Source organism: Cavia porcellus, unplaced genomic scaffold (assembly GCF_034190915.1).
Source record: "Cavia porcellus strain 051 isolate PalLab524CR breed Dunkin Hartley unplaced genomic scaffold, mCavPor4.1 scaffold_14, whole genome shotgun sequence".
NCBI classification, from domain to species: domain Eukaryota; kingdom Metazoa; phylum Chordata; class Mammalia; order Rodentia; family Caviidae; genus Cavia; species Cavia porcellus.
Genome location: NW_026947497.1, coordinates 62,656,803 through 62,663,689, shown reverse-complemented (window position 1 = coordinate 62,663,689; position 6,887 = coordinate 62,656,803). Strand labels below are relative to the sequence as shown.

General features: G+C 43.3%; 1 pseudogene; it reads right to left on the bottom strand.

Annotated features, from left to right (window-relative positions):
• Positions 1-1,245: 1,245 nt before the first annotated feature.
• LOC100735964 (large ribosomal subunit protein eL18-like) lies at positions 1,246-1,807 on the bottom strand (annotated as a pseudogene).
• Between the last annotated feature and the right edge of the window lie 5,080 nt (positions 1,808-6,887).

Here is a 6,887-nt window from a genome sequence, read left to right as displayed (position 1 = left end):
ATAAAAGAGAAATTGTAAGGAAGAAATACACTCCAAAACGTAGCAGGACATGTTTCATAAGGGCTTAGCAGCTTGAGAATTGTCCTCTTTAGTTCAGTGCTGTCCTGTCCAGGGTCCCTGGGGTGGGGGTCCTGACTTTGCAGCTATGCCAGGCAGGGTTTGCTTCATCATGGCCTTGGCTGATCTCTGAATGTCTAAGGGAAGTCATTGTATGAGTCCTGAGGAAGACAGTCCAATCCATGGCAACACTTGGATTTCCTGGTCTGCAACAGGCCAGGGATCTCCTATGGGTACATGTTATCCACTATTGACTTAAGAAACAAGCTGAACAGTTCAGTACAACATCATAGACACTAGGACACAGAAATGCCACACTGTCACCGCTCATGCAATCCAAAAACTTGCTCAACAAGAGTGCAGCCCCTGGCCCATGAGCTGCCATGGGGGATGCTTCCCACTGGTGGCCAGCACAGGACAGTGCAAGCAGCAGCCAGCCCTGCCCTCACGCTCACAGGGGCAGCCATCAGGGAGCTCCCTGCAGGCAGCAGCACGGGCTAGGAGAAGCAGCAGCCAGCCCCATACCAGCACACCTACGGGCCACCAGCAGATACCCGTAGCCGGCACTGGCCAGGAGAACCAGTGAGCGACAACTTGGAGAAATCATGACCAACATGGGAAGTGCCTGGACCCCACAGCCCACTTGTCCAGAAGAACCTAGGAAAATGTCGAGACAAAGAAGAAAAAGGTAGTCTCTGGCCTCCAAGGCATGCAGGGAAAGTCCAGGAGATATAACCGTGGAAGAGATTGGGAGTCACATTCCTGAAGTTTCTGAAGTGGCGGCAATTGAAGTAAAGAAACAACTTCATGAGGCTATAAAAGAAATTAGATCAGAAATAATATCTCAGGTAAAAGAAGAAGTGAAAGCTGGGTGTGGTGGCTCACACCTGTAATTCCAGCACTCGGGAGGCTGAGGCAGGAGGATCCTGGTGAGTTTGAGACCAGCCTGGGCAACCAAGTAAGCTTAAGGCACCCCAAGCTGCATAAAGACCCTGTCTCAAAAAGACCAAAAAAAAAAAAAAAAAAAAAGCCGTTAGAGAGAAGGAACAGATCACCTATAAAGGAAAACCTGTCAGAATCATGACAGATTTCTGAACACAAGCCATCATGCCAAGAAAAGCTTGGAGAGAAGCATTTTATTTTGTTTTTGAACCCACAATGTTTTTATTAACAGTGTAGGATCCAGCACTAGTTCTTGTAGGCTCTGCTGGCCCATCTGCTTCTGGTACAGTCCAGCTCCTGGACCTTGGAGCAGAGGTAGGGTTTGGTATGGCTGTGCGGGCTCCTGGGGCCTTGCTGAAATGTCTGCACATCTCTTGGTCCTTATGCGGACCAGAGAGCAGGACTGTGCTATGGCCATTGCGGGAATCCAGGGCCAGCTGGTCAAAAGTGAGTATCTTACCCCTGGCCTTGAGGATGCACTGTGGGCCTGGCTGGTCACACCTAGGATACAAACCTTCAGCTTGGACACCTCCAGAACCTGCATGTCGTCTGACACCTCCACAACCACTGCTGTCTTGTTTTCCCGACCAGGAGGCTTCATCTCCCAGATCACCCAGGAAAGGGAGAGGGGTGCTCAGTTGGTGCCACTCATGAACAACCTCTTCAGCACCGCCTGGTTGAAGGCGGAGTTTGTTTGTTGGGCCAGAAACCTGTACAGCTTGACCAACAGCCTCAGGTAGATATCCTGGATCTGGGGCTCCTTGTGCAGGACCTTTTGGTCCTTGTTATAGCAGATGTCGACTCCCATGATGGTGACTCCTCCTTAGTTAAACCTGGAAAGGAAGTGAAGGGTTTTAAATCCTGAAAGAAAACAACTTCCAACCCAGATTGATGTACCTTGCAAAACTGTCTTTAAAGATTAATGGAGAAACCAGACACTTCCATGACAAAGAACAACTGAAGGAATTCATGACCACCAAACCAACCTTACAAAGAGTACTGAAGGACATTCTAGAGAGACAGAGAATGACCACGGTTCCAGGAGCAGCGGCAGTAGGGGATCACCGAGTGGGGCAGGCAATTGAATGGAGAGGGGAAGTAGGGAAACAGCAAGGCAGAGACGAGCCAGTGCATGCCGGTTGTAACCATTAATGTAGATGACCTCAGTTCACCGATAAAAGAAATGGCAGAGTGATTGGGACACAGGATCCATAATATGTTTTATACACATTTACCTTGAAAGGAAATTCATAGACTGAGAGTCAAAGGAGTGAAAATAATGCTCCATGTGACAGGAAACCAGAGAAAAGCAGGGATAGTTTGCCCATCCGCTGTGGAATGGATAAGAAAGATGTGGCATCTCTATACAATGTGAAGCTACCCAGCTATTAAGTAGGATAACCTCAGGACTCTTGTAGGTAAATAGGTGCAACTTGAGTGCACACTCATGGGTGACCTGGTTCAGAGTCACAGGGGTAAACATAGTGTAAGAAACGGAAGGAGTTAGTAGGATCCAAAATGCTAATGGATACTGTGGAAGTGAAAAGGGAGGAAATGTAGTCTAAAAAGGGAAGGCAGTAGCCACTATTAATTTCCTAGTGTCTTACTTTGAAGTCTTGTATTGTTTTCATTGTTCTGATTCTTCTTACTCTGTTTTGTTTGATTTAATTCTATCTGATGGCATGGGCAGCTATTTCAAAGATAAGCTATATTATGGTAGCCATTGTTGATTTCCTGTTACCTTGTTTTGATTGAGAACTCTGATAAGCAGAAATTGTCCTTACAGATCCACATCTACAGGGAAACTCAACAAATGCTAATGGTCTGTTTAGCTTTTGCAAACAACATGTACCACATCTCATTTTGCTTCATTTGCTTCCTAAATTTTCCTGAGTTCATCTGATTTCATTTTTCACGGTACTCATGAGTCTCAACAAATAAAAGGTTCAACAGCACTCCAGTGTTAAATAGACATGCTCAGGTAAGATGGGTACCTTCTGGGGCCCAAAGGCTGTCCACTGATACCGTGTGGCCTTGCCACAGGAAGCTGCATTATCTCACAGAGGATTGTTACACTTTAGATGTAAGATCACCGTCGCGAAGGAGACCTCAAGGAACCAGCTCTCATGAAAAATCAAGGGGTTTTATTATCTGCGCATGTGTGGGACTCTCTGACCACACTCCGGTGGGGAGAGTGCCCGGGTAGGGGAGTGCAGAGTATATAAAGCTGAAAACTGCAAAGCAAGCGTCGGTTACAGAGGCAGATGGCTTGATGTTTTTTGAAAACTGATATCCTGTCTGGCAGGGTCGATAGTTCACGGTGCTCTTATTTTTGGGGACGTTGGACCACAAGTTCCCTATCAGGCCAGAACATCTGGTTGTTCTGACCGTGTGACAAGGCAAGAGGGGGTTTCCTAAATGTTTTAACTCTTCATTCCCCCCTTTTCTTGTGAGGATCTCTAATCCTAGAGATTATTAGTAGGTATTGAGTCATATTGGTATCTCAAGACCATCATCTTTACCTGGGAGACCTGTGATTGCACCAGATGTGTAATCTTGTTTAGAACGCAAGGGCCAATGGTAAGGAATAAGAGCAAAGCAGCTAAAGGGCCAGGAGAGGGACAACATAAGGAGCTAGCCCTTGCCATAGGGAAGAGAAGGATGTCCCCGAAGAGTATTCTTTTTCTCTATTTGATATTTTCTCTGAGTTTGGACATGGTGTCTTTTACTATGCCTGAATGGTCAACATAAAAACAGCACTCTTCTTTTAGAGTGGCACATAGGCTGCCCTTCATTAGGAGGAGTAGGTCTAGTCCCCTCCTGTTTTGTAGGACCACCTCAGATAAGGAGGTTAAAGAGGCTTGCAAGGCTGTTATAGAAGCCTCTATTTGTTTTAAGTCTTCATTTATTGTGGCCTGCAACTGATGGAAGTGTTGTTGCCCCGTAATCAATGCAGCAGTTCCTGTTCCTACCCCTGCTGTAACCCCCATCCCCAAGAGTATAGCTAGGGTCAAAGTCATTGGGTCTCATTTAGTTCTATGGCGAGGCAGTGGGTCCAGAAGGGGCCCAGGTCTATATGAGATATGGGGAAAAATCTTTACCATCACACAAAGATCATGATTGGAGTCGAAGGCATCAGCAGCTACGCAGGGTATGAATCCCGACTTGCATGACCAGTATGTCCCCGGGGCTGGGATAAGATACTGGTTTGGACTAAAGGAAGAACGTGAAGTCTTACAAACTCTCTGAATTTTAGTTTGCCAATTTGAGGGTTTTCCGAGACATGTCCCACTTCCTGAAACCTCTAAAAGGCCAACAGAGTAGTTCTTTCCCCAGGAGCATTTGCTTTGGTCTGTTGATCTTATAAAGGCCTCATTAACTGCAATTCCCTCATAGTATAGGGGCATGGAACTTAAGCATAGCCAGCATGATCGTGTGAGGTTAGGCTGGGTATGATTTTTTTTTTTATTTAAGAGGAAAAAGAGAAAAACACAAAACAAACCAAAGCGGCGTAAGGGTACACGCAATACAGAACTTCAAAACAAAACAAAACATAACAGTAAGAAATTACCTGCTAGAGAACAAAATGAAGAAGACAAACTGACAGCTACTGACAGAAAAAGAGCTCAACAGAAATGAGGCAGAGAAGATTGGATGATAGGAACAGCTATTTTGGAGAAAATGACATCTTAATAGGTAATACTGATTTAGTATCATCTTGTTTTGAAGTCTCATCTAGCTTTTGTTCTTCTGTTTCCAATGGTCTAAATAGGTTGTATCTTATTGGATTTTGTTATGTACGATAGTATAAGCAAAAACCTTTTAAAGACAAGGAGATTATACAGAAACCATTGTTCATTTTCTGTTAGTCGATTCTAAATACTCTGTAATGCTGTCATTCTCTTAAATGGTTTTACATTGTTTTGATATACTTAATGCTACAGTATATGAAGTTGTACTCAAGGATTTCAAGGAAAGAGACAATATGGTAACTACTTTTGGGTCGGGATTATCTGGTGGTGAAACACTATTCTGCTTAAATGGTTATATTTTGATCTGCGCTGTTTCGTTGTTATGCCCTCTTTTATCTCAATCTCCACTCCATTGTTTACTTTTTTATCTTTATCCTTTTAATTAAAGGAAAAAAAATAGCAGGATATATTATAGTAACCCACTTTGACTTTCCATTACCTCAATTTAAAGCCCTGTATTACTCTCACCATCTGGTTTTTAACTGATGTTCCCCTATTCTGTTTTGCTGGATAGTATCAGGTTTGAAAGTTTAGGCATCAGCTGTGAAGATAATGAGATTCATTATAACGCCCATTCTCATTGACTTTTATCTACTTTTGAAGACCTACAATGTCTCCAATGTTTTGGTTTTGTTGGTTTTATTCTTTACTGTTTTGTTCAATTGTATTATAACTAACGATATAGGCAATTCTATTAGAGATAGCGGGAGGCATTATGGTAACCATTGTTGATCACCTTGTATCATGTTTTTACACTATCTATTATGTCCACCCTTTTGACTTGACCGATTCTGTTCTGTTATGTCACATTTGGTTTTACTCTCTTCCAAAAAAGTAATAAGAACCGTGGGAGCAGTGAAACCCAAAATGTGTAATAGTCATGGTACAAAAGAGAGGAAAAGAAAGTGCTCTAAACTATATAACTGCATATATATTTAAGTGTATAAGATAGAAAATGATATCACAGAGTTTTATTGGATCATTGAACAGAACTGTTTGCAGTATCATTGATGGAATGTCCACTTTACAAGCTTTAATTTTGTGACTTGAACAATTATTTCTAGGATGACAATATGTAATCCATTAACTAGTGATTTCCTACTGTTCATTTTTTTTTCTGTAAATCTGTATAACTTGTACCCTTTCTCTGCTTTTTTTTTCTTTTCTCCTTAAATAAAAAAAAAGAAAAAAAAATTAAAAAAAAAAAAAAGAAATTACCTGCTAGTAGATTACACACTATTTTCTTGAAAATAATTCCTCAAATCACAGTATCAAAGAACACAAGGTGGACATTCAAACAGGGAGACTGCAAACAGCTGTGTTCAATGTTCCAAAAACATTGATAAAGTCAGCTATTTAACACCCCCAAACACACTTGCTGTTTTATCCGTTAGAGCTCTTTTTCTTTTCTTTTTTTTTTTTTTTAGGCTGGGTATGATTTAAGGCAACATACGCTCCTTGGATCAGCCTGAGTAAGTTATTACCCAGAGAGGGGCGATGGGGTTTCATAGTAACCGAGAGAGGGGAAGGGCTCCGAGGGATAGGGGTTGATCCTGGCCTTTGTTTTTGGGTTTTAGGTACAGTGGTGCTATCTTTGAGTGTAGTTTCTACCTTGGGGAGTGTCCTGTCTCCCTGAGGGGAAGGCCTAGGTATAGGTAGGATGACGGGTTCACCCAGGTCAGTATCTGATGGTAGGGTCCAGACGGGACCTTTAGATATGAGGAGGACACTGCCTGGGTCAGTACCTGATAAATAGGCCTGGATGCCCCAATGTCGGGATGGCTCCCAGTGGGGGCCATTAGGGGTCAAAACTGTTATAATTAGAGAATCAAGCTTTCCTCTTTTCCAAGCCCTCTGAATGGACAAGTGACGGTCTATCGAGGGGGGCGTCCATCCAGTAGCCAGGGTTACACAACTCCAGTAGGGGCACCAGAACTCAGAGGGGGACTTACAATAGGTAGGAGTTTCCTCGAGGGGGCAGAGATATACGTGGAAATCACCCTCGCAGCTAGTGCCAGGAATTGCTGAGCACAGACTTATTTCAAAAGTGGGCTTTCCTGTTCCCTTCCATTGAGCTAATGGCTTGGTCCCGGAGTAATTTTTGTCATGGCTTCAGTAGACCCTCCATGTCAGTGA